The 23,470-nt window shown below is 44.2% G+C and overlaps 1 protein-coding gene and 1 non-coding gene across 5 annotated transcripts in view; both read left to right on the forward strand.

Moving 5' to 3' along the window:
• The window catches only part of LOC126484253 (ERC protein 2-like), a 465,233-nt gene that overhangs the window by 23,296 nt on the left and 418,467 nt on the right, over positions 1-23,470 (forward strand). The gene's annotated exons all lie outside the window — the stretch shown is intronic.
• Trnat-agu (transfer RNA threonine (anticodon AGU)) lies at positions 19,529-19,600 on the forward strand. The gene has a single exon. It is a non-coding gene; the product is annotated as a tRNA-Thr (tRNA).

Below are 23,470 nucleotides of genomic sequence, written 5' to 3' on the forward strand. Positions count from 1 at the left end.
ATTTGTGCTGCCTTGAAAAAGACGGCGGTGTTCAGCTGTCGAAATATCGCGAGTTGTCGAAGCTGTTACCCGGATGCGTTCCCGGCAACTATTTGAACATTCGATAAGTCGGGAAAAGGCTCACGTTTCACAAATCATGTTGTACTTCTGAAAACCCTCATTAGTTGCATCAGGAGCTTGTGAATGATGTGAAAACAGGAGTGTGGTGCGCGATTAGTGCAACACGAATTATTCGACCGATCTTTTCTCCCCGGTCTGTATCTTATGACAGGTACGTGAACAGTACAATGAAACATTTTACCACAGAACGGACCACTAACGAAAAGGCCTACAGTTATTGGATGGTTCCTCTATCATCGAAAACACCCCTTGATACTGCCATAGCAGCATTGGTGGTGTGTGCTTTTGCATTGTTCTGCGTGAAAGAACCACAGTGCATGATCAAAGCGTGCGTGAATTCGGGTGATGTTGGCAATAGTAGGGGGCGTTTCTCTCGCAAGGGACCTGCTCCATCTTGCCACCAGGAACTGAAGATGTCGTTTCATGTCGTCTCTACATCCGTCTCACCTTTCGGATTCTGCTTACTTCTTAGTATGGAGAAATGCTCAATCAGGACTTTTTATGAAGGATTACTCTTATACAGTTGGGAGCCATGGAACGGTATATATCTCGCTGAAGTTATACATCGCCTGCAGGGTGCTGTACGTAACTATTGTATAAAGTGATGAGTAAGGTTGGGCAATGCCTTTCTGTATCGCTTTTATTCACAATGAAGTTTGTTGCTTTACAGTTGTGTATCTTCTGCATTACAGGTGATAACCTCATAGTGCAATACACCTTATTAAACTCTTTATAAGTAATCATCAACTGAACTACCGTTTACTATAAAGCACATGAACAGTTTATCGCTTCACCATCGAATAATCTGAAGGATTCTTTTATTAGTTAACAAAGTTTCATCTAGTTTTCGCTGAAGCCTTCTATACTGTAGAGCAGTGGTTCCCATCCTGGGGGTAATTACCCCCTGAGGAGTAAAATGAAATTTTATGAGGGATGAAAACAAAAGGGTTCAAGGCCCAACGGTACCGAACGACCGCCGTATCATCATCTGTCAGTAAGCGTCACTGGATGTGGATATGGAGGGACATATGGTCAGCACACTTCTCTCCTGGCTGTTGTCAGTTTTCGAGACCGGAACCGCTACTTCTCAATCAAGTAGCTCCGCAATTGGCCTCCCAAGGATGAGTGCAGCCTGCTTGCCAAGAGCGCTCCGTAGACCAGGACGGTCACCAGTCTAAGCGTTAGCCAAGCCCGACAGTGCATTACTTTGGTGATCCGACGGGAACCAGTGTTACCACTGATGCAAGACCGTTGGTACTGATTACGTAAGTTACTAAGAATTACAATTTTTTTTCAAATACTAGTGAACGCATGCCACAGTGAGGTGAAGGTTACACCTTGTGAAACAAATGTATGAACAGTATCTTCCGCGCACGGTCCACGCACTACACACATACTTTGTACCGCAAATGTATGATTATGAAAATGATACACTTATATCACATGTGCTTAAATACCTCACGAAAGTGCATTCTCTGCAGGTAGTTTTCGCAACAGAGCAGAAATTGCTTCATTATTCAAATGGCTCTGAGCACTATGGGACTTAGCTTCTGAGGTCATCAGTCCCCTAGAAATTAGAACTGCTTAAACCCAACTAACCTAAGGACATCACACACATCCATGCCCGAGGCAGGATTCGAACCTGCGACCGTAGCAGTCGCGCGGTTCCAGACTGTAGCGCCTAGAACCGCTCGGCCACTCCGGCCGGCGCTTCATTATTCACTTCGCAACAATAAACAGTATAATTGATAGCACAACACACTGGTAAGTGTATAAGCGATACTATACTGCTATAGTGCCAACACTATATTAGTATTATTATTATTATTTTCTTATTATTAACGGCGGTGGTCAGACACAAAGCATTGGCAGACTGAGAACTTCCAGTTTATATCATTTCAGAAGTAAGGAGTCCAGAAGTCACGTGGTTTACAAACAGTCTTACGAATAGTTGCCACATTTTAGCTTGCTTGATTTGAAATGGGGGTGCAGGATATGGTTGCGTCGAGGAAGCATGTTTTTTAATAAGTGTCTACCCACAATGTGAATAGCCTACTTATTTTTCGGAGAAGGAGTTGTACCTAGCAGCCACCAGGCACTGAGAATTACTTCATCATTCCATAAAAGGGTTGTTGGAAATAACCAGTACCAGAAGTCTCATTGACTCATTAGTTCGTGGTTTAATAAAGCGCCTGCATAAACTAAATGTCATTTATCTTTTGTCGTTTTAAAAATGAAAGTATTTCAAGAAAGTTCTTTTTCATTCTGAAGTTTGGTTGGACGCTAAGGCTGATGATGATGGAGGGAGGGGGGCAGGAGGGGGGGGGGAGGTTATTGTCTAATATTTGATTCCACGTAGCGGTAATGGTTTCAGAAAGGTTGCGAACCAATTCTGTGAAGAGTTCTTCTTCTTCTTCTTCTTCTTCTTCGTCCGCAGCTCGTGGTCGTGCGGTAGCGTTCTCGCTTCCCGTGCCTGGGTTCGATTCCCGGTGGGGTCAGGGATTTTCTCTGCCTCGTGATGACTGGGTGTTGTGTTATTGTCTAATATTTGATTCCACGTAGGGGTAATGGTTTCAGAAAGGTTGCGAACCACTTCTGTGAAGAGTTCTTCTTCTTCTTCTTCTTCTTCTTCGTCCGCAGCTCGTGGTCGTGCGGTAGCGTTCTCGCCTCCCGCGCGCGGGTTCGATTCCCGGCGGGGTCAGGGATTTTCTCTGCCTCGTGATGACTGGGTGTTGAGTGATGTCCTTAGGTTAGTTAGGTTTAAGTAGTTCTAAGTTCTAGGGGACTGATGACCATGTCTGTTAAGTCCCATAGTGCTCAGTGCCATTTCTTCTTCTTCTTCTTCTTCTTAGTATTGCCGTCGCTTTCCATTTCGCCTTCGTTAGCGGGGCTTCAGTGCCAACGACGTCGCCTTCTGTGGCGTGTACGTTCTTGCCGTTGGCCCTTGGTCAGCTGCGGTAGAAAACGTATCAGGAGCCGCATTTCAACCCACGTAAACACCCCGCACACGAGACCGCGTCCACCACCTAACAGTTTGGTTTTCGTTTTACCCACATCCTGATGCCGACGTGGCAAATCTGTTACTTACTGCAGTCGGTCCTTGCGTGGAGCGTCCAGTAACCTGGTTCGTGTGCACAAGCTCTCTATGATGTGCGGCGTTGCGATGGCCAAAGGTACACGTTTGGGGCAGCGGCTTCAGTAGCCCGCAGCGAGTTGGTGCTCCTGGGTTGCACGATTGCTCGCCTATTGTAGCTGTCAGCGAGCACTGAATTGGTTAGTGATTTTTTGCATTGCGACTCGTCTAACCACCGCTACAATTCTCCGTAGTTGAAACCGGCACCCGTCGTCAACAAGTTGTCTGCACAAACCGTGGTGCTCACGATGCGTTCGCGACGCAGTGGTACGCTGCAAAACCTGTGCTGGCAACATCTCTGAGACGTGGAGCCGCATGCGTCGGGCAGCCACCACCTAGCCTCGCCCACATATTTTGGTATGAGCACGTTGTCCATCCTGCGCCCGACTGTCGCGTCGATGGCCTGCCCGAACTCTGGCCTCATTCCAGTCACGCAACATGCGGAGAAATATTCCATTCGCCACTGCGATACAGTTTCCAAACCAGCAGCTATCTCTACTTCAATTACTCACGAGTGTACTTACTTGAACTTTCAATATGCTTTGTCTTGTGGTAGGCGACTTTTTTTTTTTAATGTGCATTTCATTTCATCAGAAGAACATACCACTGACCGCAAATGAACAAATGAGACTGTACATTTCAAGAACAGGAAATTTCAAATGACATGGCTTATTGTACTGTACAGAACGGCTCGGGTGGGAGATATGGGCGGAACGGAAAAGATGATTGTCGGGAGCGATAGAAACTGATGCACTGAAAGAATATGTCTGCGTTTATTGCAGGTTCGAGTTAAAAAAGGACTCTGCGGGATACATGTAGCTATATGCCAGTTTCGTAGGCAATAGGGAAGGTTGTAATAAGATGTTAAAAAGGAACAGTGATATTGCTGTGCAAATGGAGGATAATAGAAAGAGAGGGACAGTTGCGTGTTATAAAAGATACAAGGGCAGACGAAAAGCACAAGAGAGGCAAGAATAGACGGCGGAAAGCCGTCTGCCTTGTAACAGGACTAAATCACAAAAGAGCATAACCAGAAGTATCTCTCTGCAGGCAGATGATGTGGGCAGTCACATAGCCTCTCTCCCACGCCTCCTGAATGATAATTAAAAGAATGACGGGCTATGCTGCGACTTAGTGCTGGTTGTACTGTCTTTGAACTTTGTTCCATCGATTCAGCACGCATATAGCGGCACGTGTATTTGCCTAGAACGACTGGACACTCAATGTAAAGTATCAGGAGACTAAGTGTGAGCCAGAAGTCACGCAACCATAAATTCAAAAAAATCAAATCTTTATTAATGTACTTGATTCATGGTATATGTTATTATTGTTGTGGTCTTCAGTCCTGAGACTGGTTTGATGCAGCTCTCCATGCTACTCTATCCTGTGCAAGCTTCTTCATCTCCCAGTACTTACTGCAACCTACGTCCTTCTGAATCTGCTTAGTCTATTCATCTCTTGGTCTCCCTCTACGATTTTTACCCTCCACACTGCCCTCCAATGCTAAATTTGTGATCTCTTGATGCCTCAGAACATGTCCTACCAATCGGTCCCTTCTTTTTGTCAAGTTGTGCCACAATCTCCTCTCCTCCCCAATTCTATTCAATACCTCCTCATTAGTTATGTGATCTACCCATCTAATCTTCAGCATTCTTCTGTAGCACCACATTTCGAAAGCTTCTATTCTCTTCTTGTCCAAACTATTTATCGTCCATGTTTCGCTTCCATACATGGCTACACTCTATACAAATACTTTCAGAAACGACTTCTTGACACTTAAATCTATACTCGATGTTAACAAACTTCTCTTCTTCAGAAACGCTTTTCTTGCCATTGTCAGTCTACATTTTATATCCTCTCTACTTCGATCATCGTCAGTTATTTTGCTCCCCAAATAGCAAAACTCCTTTACTACTTTAAGTGTCTCATTTCCTAATCTAATTCCCTCAGCATCACCCGACGTAATTCGACTACATTCCATTATCCTCGTTTTGCTTTTGTTGATGTTCATCTTATATCCTCCTTTCAAGACACTGTCCATTCCGTTCAACTGCTCTTCCAAGTCCTTTGCTGTCTCTGACAGAATTACAATGTCATCGGCGAACCTCAAAGTTTTTATTTCTTCTCCATGGATTTTAATACCTACTCCGAATTTTTCTTTCGTTTCCTTTACTGCTTGCTCAATATACAGATTGAACAACATCGGGGAGAGGCTACAACCCTGTCTCAATCCCTTCCCAACCACTGCTTCCCTTTCATGTCCCTCGACTCTTATAACTGCCATCTGGTTTCTGTACAAATTGTAAATAGCCTTTCGCTTCCTGTATTTTACCCCTGCCACCTTTAGAATTTGAAAGAGAGTATTCCAGTCAACATTGTCAAAAGCTTTCTCTAAGTCTACAAATGCTAGAAACGTAGGTTTCCCTTTCCTTAAGCTTTCTTCTAAGATAAGTCGTGAGGTCAGTATTGCCTCACGTGTTCCAGTATTTCTACGGAATCCAAACTGATCTTCCCCAAGGTTGGCTTCTACTGGTTTTTCCATTCGTCTGTAAAGAATTCGCGTTAGTATTTTGCATCTGTGGCTTATTAAACTGATTGTTCGGTAATTTTCACATCTGTCAACACCTGCTTTCTTTGGGATTGGAATTATTATATTCTTCTTGAAGTCTGAAGGAATTTCGCCTGTCTCACGCATCTTGCTCACCAGATGGTAGAGTTTTGTCAGGACTGGCTCTCCCAAGGCCGTCAGCAGTTCTAATGGAATGTTGTCTACTCCCGGGGCTTTGTTTCGACTCAGGTCTTTCAGTGCTCTGTCAAACTCTTCACGCAGTATCTTATCTCCCATTTCATCTTCATCTACATCCTCTTCCAGTTCCAGAATATTCTCATCAAGTACATTGCCCTTTTATAGACGCTCTATATACTCCTTCCACCTTTCTGCTTTCCCTTCTTTGCTTAGAACTGGGTTTCCATCTGAGCTCTTGATATTCATACAAGTGGTTCTCTTTTATCCAAAGGTCTCTTTAATTTTCCTGTAGGCAGTATCTATCTTACCCCTAGTGAGATAATCCTCTACATCCTTACATTTGTCCTCTAGCCATCCCTGTTTAGCCATTTTGCACTTCCTGTCGATCTCATTTTTGAGACGTTTGTATTCCTTTTTGCCTGCTTCATTTACTGCATTTTTATATTTTCTCCTTTCATCAATTAAATTCAATATTTCTTCTGTTACCCAAGGATTTCTACTAGCCCTCGTCTTTTTGCCTACTTGATCCTCTGCTGCCTTCACTACTTCATCCCTCAGAGCTACCCATTCTTCTTCTACTGTATTTCTTTCCCCCATTTGTGACAATTGTTCCCTGAAACTCTGTACAACCTCTGGTTTAATCAGCTTGTCCAGATCCCATATCCTTAAATTCCCACCTTTTTGCAGTTTCTTCAGTTTTAATCTACAGCTCATAACCAATAGATTGTGGTCAAAGTCCACATCTGCCCCTGGAAATGTCTTACAATTTAATACCCGGTTCCTAAATCTCTGTCTTACCATTATATAATCTATCTGATACCTTCTAGTATTTCCAGGATTCTTCCATGTGTACAACCTTCTTTTATGATTTTTGAACCAAGTGTTAGCTGGTTGGTTGGTTGGTTTGGGGAAGGAGACCAGACAGCGAGGTCATCGGTCTCATCGGATTAGGGAAGGACGGGGAAGGAAGTCGGCCGTGCCCTTTGAAAGGAACCATCCCGGCATTTGCCTGGAGCGATTTAGGGAAATCACGGAAAACCTAAATCAGAATGGCCGGACGCGGGATTGAACCGTCGTCCTCCCGAATGCGAGTCCAGTGTCTAACCAAGTGTTAGCTATGATTAAGTTATGCGCTGTGCAGAATTTTACCAGATGGCTTCCTCTTTCATTTCTTTCCCCCAATCCATACTCACCTACTATGTTTCCTTCTCTCCCTTTTCCTACTCTCGGATTCCAGTCACCCATGACTATTAAATTTTCGTCTCCCTTCACTACCTGAATAATTTCTTTTATCTCATCATACATTTCATCAATTTCTTCATCATCTGCAGAGCTAGTTGGCATATAAACTTGTACTACTATAGTAGGCGTGAGCTTCGTGTCTATCTTGGCCACAATAATGCGTTCACTATGCTGTTTGTAGTAGCTTACCCGCACTCCTATTTTTTTTTTTTATTCATTATTAAACCTACTCCTGCATTACACCTTTTTGATTTTGTATTTATAACCCTGTAGTCACCTGACCAAAAGTCTTGTTCCTCCTTCCACCGAACTTCACTAATTCCCACTATATCTAACTTTAGCCTATCCATTTCCCTTTTTAATTTTTCTAACCTACCTGCCCGATTAAGGGATCTGACATTCCACGCTCCGATCCGTAGAACGCCAGTTTTCTTTCTCCTGATAATGACATCCTCTTGAGTAGTCCCCGCCCGGAGATCCGAATGGGGGACTATTTTACCTCCGGAATATTTTACCCAAGAGGACGCCATCATCGTTTAACCATACAGTAAAGCTGCATGCCCTCGGGAAAAATTACGGCTGTAGTTTCCCCTTGCTTTCAGCCGTTCGCAGTACCAGCACAGCAAGGCCGTTTTGGTTAGGGTTACAAGGCCACATCAGTCAATCATCCAGACTGTTGCCCCTGCAGCTACTGAAAAGGCTGCTGCCCCTCTTCAGGAACCACACGTTTGTCTGGCCTCTCAACAGATACCCCTCCGTTGTGGTTGCACCTACGGTACGGCCATGTGTATCGCTGAGGCACGCAACGGCAAGGTCCATGGTTCATTGGGGGGGGGGGGGGTCATGAAATATATATTTTCTCATAACAAATGCTGAGAATGTCATCCATGTGCTGCAACACACATCTCAACAGGTTTTTCCGTTTTTTAGATGGTTGCCATATTTGTGTTGCATATTTCGTCTTCGATGTTGTTGTGCTTCAGTTAGTCGATTGTCTGAGGACTGTTCTTATAGACCTTGTTCTTTGGGTGCCCCAAAGAAAAAAGTCGGAGATAAATCTGAGGATCTAGGCAGCCACAGGTCACTTGAAATGACGTGTCCCCCAAAAAACACAGGCATTATTGTCATTGTCCTATTCCCCGTGTGCACCGTTACATCATCTTGCTGCAGTTCGTAGTGTCGTTCATCAGGCCCTAACAATGCTACAAATCGCATGATAGTGTCATAGTAACGTTCAGCTATTATCGTTTCCGAAGAAAAAAACGGGCCTGCAATTGTTTTGCGTGAACTTGCATACCAAACACCAACCTTCTGTGATTGTAATTGGGTGGTGAACGCGAGGATTTTCTGAACTCTAATATTTGTCGTTCTGGTTGTTTACATAATAACTACCGAGCGATGCGGCGCAGTGGTTTGCACAGTGGACTCGCATTCGGGAGGACATCCCGATTTAGATTTTCCGTGATTTCCCTAAGTCGCTCCACACAACGTTTCTCCAGTTTTCAATCGTCCAGTGTTTACGCTTCTTACACCAAGCGAGGCGTCGTTTGGCATTTACCGTCGTAATGTGTGGCTTATGAGCAGTCGCTCGACATGAAATCCAAGTTTTCTCACATCCCACCAAACTGTCATAGTACTTCAGTGGATCCTGATACAGCTTGGAATTCCTGTGTGATGGTGTGGATAGATGTGTACCTATTACACGTTACGACCCTCTTTTACTGTCAGCGGTCTCTGTCTGTCAACAGACGAGGTCGGCCTGTACGCTTTTGTGCTGTACGTGTCCCTTCACGTTTCCACTAGACTATCAGATCGGAGACAGTGGACCTAGGGATGTTTAGTAGTGTCGAAATCTCGCGTACAGACGTATGACACAAGTGACACCCAATCACCTGACAAGTTCGAAGTCGTGAGTTCCGCGGAACGCCCCATTCTGCTCTCTCACGATGTCTTATGACTACTGAGGTCGCTCATATGGAGTACCTGGCAGTAGGTGTCATCACAATGCACCTCATATGAAAAACGTATGTTTTTGCTAGTGTCCGAATACTTTTGATCACAAACTGTATATCATGCATTCCTGCATACAAAATTAGGCTAACATATTTTTTAAATGTTGGAGGGGATCTATGTCTCGCTCCATTCTCGAGAAAGTGGGTTATATAGTGCTCTCCATTCCGCTTGTGTGCCCAAATAAAGCGAGAATGGAATATTCATAACATCCTTCATACACTCCTGGAAATGGAAAAAAGAACACATTGACACCGGTGTGTCAGACCCACCATACTTGCTCCGGACACTGCGAGAGGGCTGTACAAGCAATGATCACACGCACGGCACAGCGGACACACCAGGAACCGCGGTGTTGGCCGTCGAATGGCGCTAGCTGCGCAGCATTTGTGCACCGCCGCCGTCAGTGTCAGCCAGTTTGCCGTGGCATACGGAGCTCCATCGCAGTCTTTAACACTGGTAGCATGCCACGACAGCGTGGACGTGAACCGTATGTGCAGTTGACGGACTTTGAGCGAGGGCGTATAGTGGGCATGCGGGAGGCCGGGTGGACGTACCGCCGAATTGCTCAACACGTTGGGCGTGAGGTCTCCACAGTACATCGATGTTGTCGCCAGTGGTCGGCGGAAGGTGCACGTGCCCGTCGACCTGGGACCGGACCGCAGCGACGCACGGATGCACGCCAAGACCGTAGGATCCTACGCAGTGCCGTAGGGGACCGCACCGCCACTTCCCAGCAAATTAGGGACACTGTTGCTCCTGGGGTATCGGCGAGGACCATTCGCAACCGTCTCCATGAAGCTGGGGTACGATCCCGCACACCGTTAGGCCGTCTTCCGCTCACGCCCCAACATCGTGCAGCCCGCCTCCAGTGGTGTCGCGACAGGCGTGAATGGAGGGACGAATGGAGACGTGTCGTCTTCAGCGATGAGACTCGCTTCTGCCTTGGTGCCAATGATGGTCGTATGCGTGTTTGGCGCCGTGCAGGTGAGCGCCACAATCAGGACTGCATACAACCGAGGCACACAGGGCCAACACCCGGCATCATGGTGTGGGGAGCGATCTCCTACACTGGCCGTACACCACTGGTGATCGTCGAGGGGACACTGAATAGTGCACGGTACATCCAAACCGTCATCGAACCCATCGTTCTACCATTCCTAGACCGGCAAGGGAACTTGCTGTTCCAACAGGACAATGCACGTCCGCATGTATCCCGTGCCACCCAACGTGCTCTAGAAGGTGTAAGTCAACTACCCTGGCCAGCAAGATCTCCGGATCTGTCCCCCAATGAGCATGTTTGGGACTGGATGAAGCGTCGTCTCACGCGGTCTGCACGTCCAGCACGAACGCTGGTCCAACTGAGGCGCCAGGTGGAAATGGCATGGCAAGCCGTTCCACAGGACTACATCCAGCATCTCTACGATCGTCTCCATGAGAGAATAGCAGCTTGCATTGCTGCGAAAGGTGGATATACACTGTACTAGTGCCGACATTGTGCATGCTCTGTTGCCTGTGTCTATGTGCCTGTGGTTCTGTCAGTGTGATCATGTGATGTATCTGACCCCAGGAATGTGTCAATAAAGTTTCCCCTTCCTGGGACAATGAATTCACGGTGTTCTTATTTCAATTTCCAGGAGTGTATTTCATTCATCATTGCGGATGCAGACCTACGTTCGACCTGCTGCGAGAACTTCAAAGTAGCGAGCATAGAGGACATGGACAGGGACTGTAGTTAGATGGTTCTACGTTGGAATGTGGGTCGGCCGAGTGGCGTGCAGAGATAGTCTACGCAGTTGCGATAAACACTGTGTCCGGTTGATCCACGGTGGCTTCAGAATAGGTTATGAAGAGTTAGTAAACAGGAGATCCGAATTCGAATCCCGGTCCGGCACACATTTTCACTCGCCGCTGATTCCGCATAAAGTCTCGATGCAGTTGAAATAATAGTTCCTTCCCTTTCCTTTCCTTTCTTCCCCCTCCACCTCCATTTTACGTATTATGCATAGTATTCGTCTACATTTCATTTTATTTATGTTAATTTCATGTACCGGCTCATTCCATGAGCATGGAGATTTGCACCTCAATTTGGACCCACGGAACTGGACGTGCAAAATAATTTTTTTTTAAATGTCACTAAAATGTAGAGGAAGTTCGAAGAATATAGAATCAGCATTAATGGGAAAGAATTTAACCAAGATTTTAAAAGTAACTAATCCCATAAGAAAAACAGGGTGTTAAATAACTATAGAAGAACAATAACTACTATACGGGGGTGGGCATTGTATTCTTGATAGGCATTATACATAAAGAAAGACAAAATGAAAACGGAATAACTTGAAATTATACTTGTTTTTTATTTATTTTTAACTTGTTGAGAGCTTGTTTCGATAAAAGTATGAAAATGATTAAGCCTCTCGGAGCATATAAACTGATTTACCTCATTTACCTTCACATTAACAAACTATATACACTAACAGCTTCATTTCATCTGCTTTCTCTGTTGTTTTTGTCCTTTTATTCCAGTACTCATTCATTTCCTCCCTATCATTTTTGCCTTGTTTTTTTCTTCTTGTTCCAGTGCTCATTCATCTTCTCTCCATTATTTTTCTTTCTTCACTTTGTACTACTGCTATTTATTTTTTTATTTTTTAATGCCTTGGTCGCCTTCGAAGGTGAGGACCGTCTTTGTAAATGAGGTTTGGCTCCGATTCCTAATTATTTCGTATTCTTACTTTCCAGTTATTTTCATATTTCTGTAATCCAGGCTGTGTTGAAGCATTTTTCCAGAAATATATGAGTATTTGTTTTGTTAGCTTGTCTTCTTTCACTCGGGAGAGCTCACCAAAAAAGAATAACCTTTCCTTTGCCATTACCTCCAATAGTTCACATTTTGGTGGATCTCTTCATTGTTTTCAATTTTCCAGCTCTCTTTTCTTTGTTTTTCGTGTATAATTTATTTTTCTAAAGTACCGTCTTCCAAGAACCTTTAGACTATCCAACTTGTAGCTCAGTGTCAAGCATTCTCATGCATATAAACATTTCAGCTAGTGCCATTATGGAATAGAATTTTAATTTAGTATTTCTCGGTGTACACATTGTGTTGTAAACGTGTTTAGTTAAGCAACATCTTCATTCTATTGTATTAGTTCTTACATCTATTGCAGATTTTTCTTCTGTTTACAATGGTTTAACGCTATTAACTGTGTCATACTGTCTCTGCCTGCGAGAATATGTGTGGGTTTTCGTGCTCTTTTTTTAACTTTCTTTGTTTTCGGTTAACTCATGTTAAGCGTAAAAAAGGGACTGACAATGAACTCATTCGTAAAAGCGAAATGATGTTCTTTACTTGTTTTAACGGCCCTAATAACATTTTTAATTCGTTTCACTCGACTGGTTTTATCCGAGAGTCGCCATTTTTCGTAGAAACAAGATAAAGTCATACTGCGTGGCTGATGCTGTCACATGAAATAAGCTCCGATAAACGGTTTTTCCGTAGAACAGAAGTTCAGGGCGTTATTGAAATGCCAGATCAATGATGGCAGCTCGATGAGATATTTTTCGGCCACCACGACGAGAATGCAACCAGCTTCTCTCTCTCTCTCTCTCTCTCTCTCTCTCTCCCCTCCCTCCCTCCCTCCCTCCCTCTCTCTCTCTCCCTCTCCCCCCCCCCAGTCCCTCCATCCCTCCCTCCCCCTCCCCACCCCACCCCCACCCCCCCCCACACACACACTTTGCAGTAAATCTGTAACTGGATCTTGGCAGTTCGTGCAAGATTGTTTCACCGATAGTGAAATCGTGCATCCACTCGTCAGATCTGAGAACACGAAAAGCTGCTAAATATAACACCGCTCAACAGTAAAACGCAGAATATAAAGCAAAATATACCGGTATCAGTGTCAGACAGGAGACAAATGAGTTATTCGATTATGTCTCAGTCGTCTGCTGTTTTGCCAGCTAGTCGATTGAACTGTTTTGCCGATTGACCTAGCGTCTTACCACGTGCTAGGAAAAATTACATGGTGCCAGTTACCGCCAAAGTATAGACGTTCTGTTGAAATTTGTCACGTCTGTCGCCGTTGCCAACATAATAATTGAACGTTGCGTCAGACGGGCTAAATAAACGACTAAAAAACTGATTTGCTGTGGCGGGACACTTCATTACAGCGATAGATAAACTCCCGTGGTCCTTGCAAACGATCTGTTGTGAACGGCTGCCTAAATTTAATTCATCGCCCGTTTGATATCCACTGCTGGACGATTGCCTCATCTAACTCATCATGCATTATGTTCTTCAACTTTACGTGTCCTACTTGCCCTGCCTATGGCCGCCCAGTTCCATCTAATTTTCGTTAAAAAATAGCTTATTTCTGGCGTTTTGATTCAAATTTTCAAGTATTATTAATTGTTATCATCCATGAATTAGGCATAAATTTAGTGTGTCCAGTATACTTCATGTTGCTTCGCTAAGACGGAAGTGTGCTTCGTTTGAACACTATGTGTCAAAAGTATCTGGACAACTGTTAAAGGACATTAACGTGAGGTGTGTCCACACTTCGCCATTGTGACAGCTTGAACTATGCTGAGGACACATTCAATGAGATGTCTTGAGAGACCTTCAGTGAAATATCTGATTTTACGCTGAAGAGCCAAAGAAACTGGTACACCTGCCTAATACCGTGTGGTTCTCCGCGAGCACGCAGAAGTGCCACAACACGACGTGGCATGGGCTCGACTAATGTCTGAAGCAGTGTTTGAGGGAATTGACACTATGAATCTTGCACGGCTGTCCATAAATCCGTAATAGTACGAGGGGGTGGAGATCTGTTCTGAACAGCACGTTGCAAGGCATCCCAGATATGCTCAATAATGTTCATGTCTGTGGAGTTTGGTGGCCAGCGGAAGTGTTTAAACTCAGAAGAGTGTTCCTGGAGTCATTCTGTAGCAATTCTGGACGTGTGTGTGTGTGGGGGGGGGGGGGGGGGGGGGTGGTTCGCATTGTCCTGCTGGAATTGCCCAAGTCCGTCGGAATGCACAATGGACATGAATGGATGCAAGTGGTCAGACAGGATGCTTACGTACGTGTCACCTATCAGAGTCGTATCTAGATGTATCAGGGGTCCCATGTTACTCCAACTGCACACGCACCACACCATTAAACGGCCTCCACCAGCCTGAACAGTCCCCTGCTGACATGTGGGGTCAGTGGATTAATGAGGTTATCTCCATGCCCGATTGAAACGAGACTCGTCCGACCAGGCAACTTGTTTCCAGCCATCAAAAGTCTAATGTCGGTGTTCACGGACTCAGGCGAGGCGTAAGCTCTGTGTCGTGCGATCATGTTTCATTGAACGGTTCGCACGCTGACACTTGTTAATGGGCCAGCATTGAAATCTGCAGCAAATTGCGGAATGGTTGCACTTCTGTCACGTTGAACGATTCTCTTCAGTCGTCGTTGGTACCGTTGTTACAGGATCTTTTTCGGGCCGCAGCGATGTCCGAGATTTGATGTTTTACCTAATTCCTGGTACTCACGGTACACTCGTGAAATGGTCGCACGGGAAAATCGCCACTTCATCGCTACCTGGGAGGTGCTGTGTCCCATCGCTCGAGCGCCGACTATAACACCACGATAAAACTCACTAAAATCTTGATAACCTGCCCTTGTAGCAGCAGTAACTGATCTAACAACTGCGCCAGACACTTATTGTCTTACATAGGCGTTGCCGATCGCAGCGCCGAATTCTGCTTGTTTACGCATGTATGCCTCTACCAGTTTCTTTGGCGCTTCAGTGTATATGGAGGAATTTCAACCGATTCTCGCTCAATACCCGAAAGCAGAGAAGGTAGAGGTGTTGGATGCTGGGGTCGGGAGCGAAGTCGACGTTGTAATTGATCCCAAAGGAGTTCCATTGGCTTCAGACCGGGACTCTGGGCAGGCCAGTCTATTTCAGGAATGTTATTGTTCGCAAATCGTTGCCTCACATATCGTGCTTTATGACATGGTGTATTATCATGCTGATATTGCTCCTCTGCTGTACACAGTACACAGTACTGTAAAACGCACCCATGCCCTTCTGCATTTCGCCTAATCGCAATAAGGGGACCAAACCCTAACCACGGAAAATACCCCCATACCGTAACGCCATCCCCTCCGTATTTCACTGTTGGCACTCACCTGCTGGCAGGTAACGTTCTCCAGGCATTCACCAAACCCAAGCTCTTCCATCGGTTTTCCACAAGGTATAGCGTTATTCATCACTCCAAATTTCGAGTCATCCACTGTCCATTTGCATCGGTCTTTACACCACGTCTAACATCGCTTAGCATTGACTGCAGAAATGTATCAGGAGCTGCTTGACCGTTGTAACCGTTCTTTCTAGCTCCCTGCGCACAGTCATTGTGCTAGATGGATTGCTGCTAGCACTCGTGAATCATTCGAAATGGGGTCTATGTCCGTATGGAGTTTATTTGCTTCAAATAATCCTGTAATATCCCAGAATGTTGACCATTCCTCCTGGGACATCCTGCTGTATTATATGACTTCTTGAAACGTACAACCTCGGAGTTTTAACAATAAACTTCTCCGTGACGCATAACACCGTCTCTTCTAGTGTCAACTGCTGGAATTTGATGAGTGTTTCCTTGAGGCTGCCATTGTTACTCAACAAATAGGTGCTGCTCTTTTTTGGTTTCTGAATTTCCTTGATCAGTCGTACCCGAAGAGGTCTCCAGAGTGACAAAAAAATCCGTCCGAATAGGCTTGGAAGGCTCAACGGAACCGACCGGCCGCCAAGTCATCCTCAGACAACAGGCGTCACTGAATGCGGATACGGAGGGGCATGTGGTCAGCACACCACTCTCCCGGACGTCTGTGAGTTTACGAGACCGGAGCCGCTACTTATCAATCAAATAACTCCTCAGTTTGCCTCACAAGGGCTGAATGCACCCCGTTTGCCAACAGCGCTCGGCAGACCGGATGGTCACCAATCCAAGTGCTAGCCCAGTCCGACAGCGCTTAACTTCGGTGATCTGACAGGAACCGGTGTTACCACTGCGTCAAGGCCGTTGGCCCAGAGTGACAAGCAGTTGTCTAAAATTGGACGGACAAAGGTTCTGTAAGCTACCTGCCTTTATGGATAAATTACATTTCCTTTCAACGAATTTTAGTCTGGTACCTGCCTTTTCTGCAGGTGGTTGCATGTAGTTGAACCCTTTAAGTATCTCGGGAGGCATACTTCTAGCTATTTTACGACTGTGCCTACTTCCAATGAGCGCTCGCCAATCGTGTAATAGAGCAATAATCGACTTTTCTGCCCATTTATGCTCAAAACCTAATTTCTATTCATGCGAAGACAAAAAAAGACGCACCACGAAGGAATAATTCGAATGGGACAGAAATTAGAAGATGTAATGTGCACGTACAGACAAACAAATTATTACTATTTCAGCAAAATTGGATGATTCATTGAAGAGAAAAAGCTTCAAGAGCAAGTCAGTAACACGTTGGTCCACCTCTGGGCCTTATGAAAGCAGATATTCGGCTTGGTATTGATTGACAGAGTTTTGGAGGTCCTCCTGAGGGATATCATGCCAGATTCTGTCCATTTGGCGCTTTAGAATGTCAAAATAACGAGTTGGTTGGAGGGCCTGTCCATAATGCTCTAAACGTTTTCAGTTGGGGAGAGATCTGGTGATCTTGGTGGTCAAGGTGGGGTTTGGCAAGCACGAAGACAAGCAGTAGAATATCTCGCCCTGTCAAAATACGAGCTTGTTGGAGGGACTGTCCATAATGCTCCAAACGTTCTCAGTAGGGAATAGATCCTTGTTGGTCAAGGTGGGATTTAAAAAGTACGGAAGACAAACAGTAGAAACTCGCTGTGTGCGGTGGGGGGAGGCGCTATCTTGCTGAAATGCAAGCCTGAGCTAGCTTGCCATGAAGGGCAACAAAACAGAGGGTACAATATCGTGCTGCGCTGTAAGGGTCCCGCGGATGACAACCAAAGTGATCTTGCTATGAAATGAAATGGCACCGCACACCATCACTCCTGGTTGTCGGGTCGTATAGCGGGCGACATTCAGATTGGTATAACAACGCGTCCACGGCGTCTCCAGACACGTCTTTGGCCTGGAATCTCATTGACTGGAGTAGAATTGTCTTCAGTGAGGAGTCTTGCTTCGAAACGAGCCCCCGACAGCGGTGGGATACCAACCTGACTGTCGCCCGCCAATACGGCCTGACAACTGGGAGTGAGGGTCTGGGGGGACAGATTTCATTTCATAGCAGGACCCCTTTGGTTATCGTCCGCGGCACTCTTGCAGCACGGCTGTAAGTCGACGATATCCAACGTCTCGTGTTGTTGCCCTTCATAGCAAGTCACCCTGGGCTTACATTCCAGCCATATAATGCCTGCCCGCACAAGGCGAGAGTTTCTACTGCTTGTCTTTGTGCTTGCCAAACCCCTCCTTGGCCACCAAGGTCAGTCGCCTGATCTGCCCCCAATTCAGAAGTTTGGATCATTATGAGCAGGGCCCTTCAAACAGCTCGGGATTTTGACGATCTGACGAGTCGAATGGACAGAGTCTGGCTCGATATCCGTCAGGAGGACGTCCAACAACTCTATCAATAAATACCAAGCCGAATAACTGCTTGCGTAGGGGCCAGAGTTGGACCAACACGTTATTTACTTGCCCAATTTACGAAGCTCTCTCTCTTGAATACATCATCCATTTTTAAAAAAATTGTAATGATTTCTTTGTCTGTGGATTCAAATCACATCTACCGATTTCCGTCCTCATTGGATATGTCCTTAGTGGTGTGTCATTTCCTTTGTCTTAGATTGTAGAGTTGGTCAACTGTCCGTGTTCACCAAGCCTCCCTGTATTTTGCTGCAAATTTCTGACGTTGCGACTTAAAAAAAATGGTTCATGTTGCTGTAAGCACTATGGGACTTAATATATGAGGTCATTAATCCCCTAGACTTAGAACTGCTTAAACCTAACTAACCTAACAACAGCACACACATCCATGCACGAGGCAGGATTCGAACCTGCGACTGTAGCAGCAGCGCGGTTCCAGACTGAAGCACCTAGAACCGCTCGGTCACAGCGGCCGGCTGCGACTTAAAAACACAACACTATCATGTACGAGCGGCATCGCTTTGCTGTCGTCATTACATGTCAGAGTATTTATATTTACCGTTGCCCTGCAACACTCATGTTTTCATTCGACGATACATCGCTTTGAGCTAAGAGGCCAAAATGTTTCACCTAAAGCATTGACTTGCCAGTTACTAGCTGATGTTCTACACTCACAGAATACAGAAGATTTCTTCCTTCTGATGCTAATTTATTTGCAGATATTGTAGATTCAGTTGCCATTTGCTGGACACAGTACACATTCGGAGTAGCAGTGGTTCTTATTTAGTTGCGAACGTGCGACGTGCTGCATGATCATATGGAAAAATCCAGTCTCCCAGGTTCTACATCTTTGTTACAGCTCTCGTATTTCTCGTAGAATAGTTTCAAAAATCTGTCCTTTCACACCAAAGGGCCGTTAATTGCGAACAGCGGGTCGGGCACTGCCAGTGCTCTCCAGCTTCAAAGTCTAGCCTCCAATTAACCATTCTCGTTTGATATTAAGGGCTTGTTTCTGAAACGTCACACCTCTAGAGTCTAGATGCTCCGATTTCACTAACGCCTTTTCCTGCCAAATACATACGGCGTCATTAAGCCACAGCACACAATGTCATCTCATGTGGTCACGTTTGTAGCTCACCAAACTAGCAGAAATTTATTCGCTTAATGGCGTTGTTAGTCACGGCGATTGGAACACGAGGCTAGCAGGTTATTTAGATAGCAATTCTTCAGCAGGATTCAAATACAGTTCGTCGTCATTTATTTTAATTAACAATTTTCGCTGGAAAAGGGTACTTAAAGAAAATAAAGTAATCAGATAAAACTATATGGTTTCAGAGACCTTTGGTTCCAGAGACCTTTTCAAGTTTCAAATATCTATAATGTACATATGCAGACTGAAGTGACGAATGAAAATTTGTACCAAGGCTGGGATTCGAACCTGGGTCTGTTGCTCACTAGGCAGATGTGCTTAACCACAGAGGCGTTACACAACTGTCTCCATCAACATCTGCATTTACATACACACTCTGCGAACCACTGTGAAGTGCATGGCACAGTATACGTCGCACTGTGCTAGTTAGTAGCGCTCTTTCTTGATCCAGTCACGTATGGAGCTTCCAGTTGTGCAAAGCCACTGTGCCCGGGGGGCGTAGTGGTTAGCGCATCTGCCTAGTGAGCAGGAGACCCGCGTTCGAATCTCGGCCTGGGTACAAATTTTTATTCGTCACTGTGTCTGCATATATAAATCAAATAAAGTAAAGTATAAAGCACATCTTTCCTGTTTCTCATTCACCAATACTTTGGCTGGTGCAATAATGTCACGAGAGGTTTCCTACTGCTATTATGTATTAGTGTTTTCTCTCACGAATTAAAAGTCTTTCGCTGAAGATTACCGGTGTAATATCACTTCATCGTTATACTTCATGCTTTGTTTTGCCGATTACAAGAAAATGTTTAAAAATGTCATTTGGCTTGAAGATTCTTTCCTTTTTATCCTCCAGAAATGTCTCGTGAATTCGCTGTGTTGTTTCTTACGTTCTTCTGGTTATCTCTTGGAAGTTAGCTTTCAAGTTTCTCCATGAATTTGCGCTTTATTTATCTACATAATTAACCCTGTGATCCGTTGTACTGTGCATGGTGGAAGTTACATAGTACCAATATTACCATTTTTTTCCTGATCCATTCGCATGTGGAGCGAAGGAAAGTGGGTCTCACCGTGTCTCGTTACATACTCAAATCTCCCGTACCTTATTCTTACGGTGAGATGTACGTCGGAGAATTATATCTTTTGGATAATATTATCAACTATCGGTTGTCAAGATTTATCCAACTGAGTTTCGCAAGAATAACTGCACCTTTCTTCCGAAGATATCCATTTAAGGCGCCTGAGCATCTCCGATGCACTTTCACGTGGGATTTATTGATCTGTTTTAACCCTGGAAAAGTGTCTCTTTAAATTCGTTCGACGTCACCTGTCGTATTAACATTTTAAGGATTCCAAACGCTGGAGTAATATTTTAGAATCGGTCGCACTACTGTCTGGTATGTGGTTTATTCTTCAAATAACCAAATTTCTCCGAAACTTTCTCAACAAATCTAGTGTTCCAACGGCCGCTCGATTTCTCATGATATTTCCTACAGTATTCATTTACCGTAAATATTCCGTATCACTCAATCTATACCGTTCTTGAACTGAGTACTTAAATAGTATTTTGGAGAGTTTTTTCCTGTTAACACGATAAATGTATCCTCATTAGGCCATTTCCATTGTATTTTGCGCAAGGTTTTGTTTTTATTATTTCTGTTCATTGACAGAATATTTTCAGTTACAAATTCCAACATTTCAAAATAATGACGTTTGCGGAATAACATTTACTGTACAGTGTACTGATGACAGAAGTCTTGCCTCCGTTTGTTTTGGAATTAGGAAGTGTTAACAGATTACGCCCCTAATACAAGCTCAGCATAACCTACGGAATATCCTGGGCGTCTGCCTGGAAAAGGAACGAACAAGCAGCAGCTTCAATTAGTCCACAGTTTATTACAGTGAAAAGATTTTTATAGGAAAGTCATTTAAATTCACATAATTTAAACTGTAATCTGTCTTAAACTCGACATTATCTGAATGCAATGAACTTATTATTTGAAGAGAATTAACTTTCACCTGGATTTACTCGCAGAATTAGGCCTTGAAACTCAGAACGTTTCTTATTGTACCGGTGATTATGTGCAACGGACGTTCTCCATGCTCTGCCCTGCATCTCGTAAACGCTTATAGCGACAGACTAACCTACGAAAAATTGTTGACTTGGATTAAAGAAAGAGATAAACGATGTAGTATAAACCAATACATTTTAAGTCAAATTATAAAAGGCAATGGAGTTCCAGTTACGTAGAGTGTAAACATACACGTGACCAAATACTGAAGGAACGCAATATGTGACCGCATGTTACGGAAATAGCAAGCTTCAAGAACACAAACATTAATTATAATTATAAAAGACACTAAGAAAACAGGCTGAGAGGGAGTATAAGAGGCTACAAAGAAAGAATATAGGAGGCAAGATCGTTCATGTAGACCTAACTCACACGTCGAATACCCAGTCGCCCGTTATACACCTTAAGAATAAAGCGCAGGATGTGAAAACCAGTATATTGATGTGATAACGGCAAACTGAAAAGAATATTTTATGCAGCTCACCTCTAGCTGTAACTTTCGCAGAAATATTATTTGATTAAGGTACGTCATGCAATAATTTAAACTTACCAATACCAGCAAATCATTGTTAGTAATAATTGTCATAGTTACACTTTTTCTTTTAATTAAAATAATTATGCAGAGCTAAGAATTCCATAAGAGCAGTGTATCTCAGCATGTTTGAAGTAACTCTGGCCAGTATCCAGAATCCTTGTGGCAGCTAACATCTTTGCATTGTAAGACAAAATGTCGTGATATTGAAATGTGCTGATGAAAAATGAGTGCTGTGCGCTGTGGCAGCATACAGCAAGTATTTCTTCCAGATTTGCTGTAAGTAAATTTCTGTATACGCATATAAGCGTGTACAACACCTTTCAGTGCTGTAAATTGGCGGTAAAGTTGCTTTACCAGAGTTAGGCGACACATGTGCGTGTTAAGGAAATATCACACTGTAAAACATCTTAATCCACCTAACGGTAATAGCGAACATCAGAAGTAGAAGAGACATTGACTAAGGTCTCTTAATAAGCGTACCAGGAAAGTAATGACAGACGAATGTCATCTCATGCCGTGGATTATTGAACTTTTTTCGGCGTGCTATACCAACGATCTCTTCTTATGCGCTTTCTGTAGGTGTTCAACTACAATCAAATTAGTGAAAGGTTAGACGGCTTGCAATGTAATTATTTTGTCGTCCTACGTATTGCACAACACAAAAAAATAGTTGAATTGAAACTGTATACGTTCCATATTTGCAGTCAGAAGCTATCTTAACCCGCGCCATGTCTTTACCTGACAAAGCTTATTTTTGTAGGTTCTTTAATGCGCCAGTGCTTTTAAAACTTCATATTAGCATAGCACGCAAGTTATGGTAGGAAAACCACTTAATGCGGCCGATAAGCTTCCGATCTGTTCTGTGTTGACGTCTAGCGCTACGCGTGGCCAAATTGCAAACGGTGTGAAGACAAAGATCTTTGGCGTGGCGCTAAAAAGGGGTATTACACTGTTATCATATTTTTCGTTAAAGTTCAAGATGGCTGACAACAACAACAACTTGTTATTAACCGCAGCAGTTGCATGTACCACAATTGCACTGTGTGCATATGCGGAAGAGAAGCGGGGAAAAAAAAGGAAACGTACCTGGGTGAAGCCGTGGGTTTTACGACGACACGATAAAAGCATTCAACAAAACTTGTCACGTGAGCTTATAGTGGAGGATGTCAAGTCGTACATCAATTACTTAAGAATGGATGAGCATACATTTCTGTATGTGGTCAGTGAAGTGTATCCTCATAACACAAAGCACAATACTCACTTAAGAACTGCTGTATCTGCAGAAAACAGGCTCACTGTAACACTCCGATTCCTTTCTACAGGAGAGAGTTAGGTCAGGTCAGGTCAGGTCAGGTCAGGTCTCCAATCTTCTTAATCTATTTTTGTATTCAGGGTGCCTCACGTTGTAAAGCGCCTCATCAGCTTCATACATCTCGATTAAATTTTTAGTTGTCGGTACACGCCAATTGTATTTACCGACAATGTTTGTAAAAACACTACAGATGACAGAACTGCAGCGATGCTAGCGCTCCACGTGGTAACATGTCACATTGCAATGAACAGAAGACAAGCGACTTCTTTGATCAAATCTACAACGAGTCCCTAGATTTGATCAAATATTTGACGACATTTGACAAAGTTCCCTATTACACCGTCAAATTTCTTTGACAAAGATAGGTGACGAAGATATTGAACAAAGAAATTTGATAGTGTAATACCGGCCTACCGACTGTCAAACATCGCTCTTCGAACAAACCCTTGCACCACGTGTACCGAGAGCAAGCAGAGCGTGCTGCTTCAAGCCGAGCGGAGGGACTGGGAGACGGTC

This window comes from Schistocerca serialis, chromosome 6, assembly GCF_023864345.2.
Source record: "Schistocerca serialis cubense isolate TAMUIC-IGC-003099 chromosome 6, iqSchSeri2.2, whole genome shotgun sequence".
NCBI lineage: Eukaryota > Metazoa > Arthropoda > Insecta > Orthoptera > Acrididae > Schistocerca > Schistocerca serialis.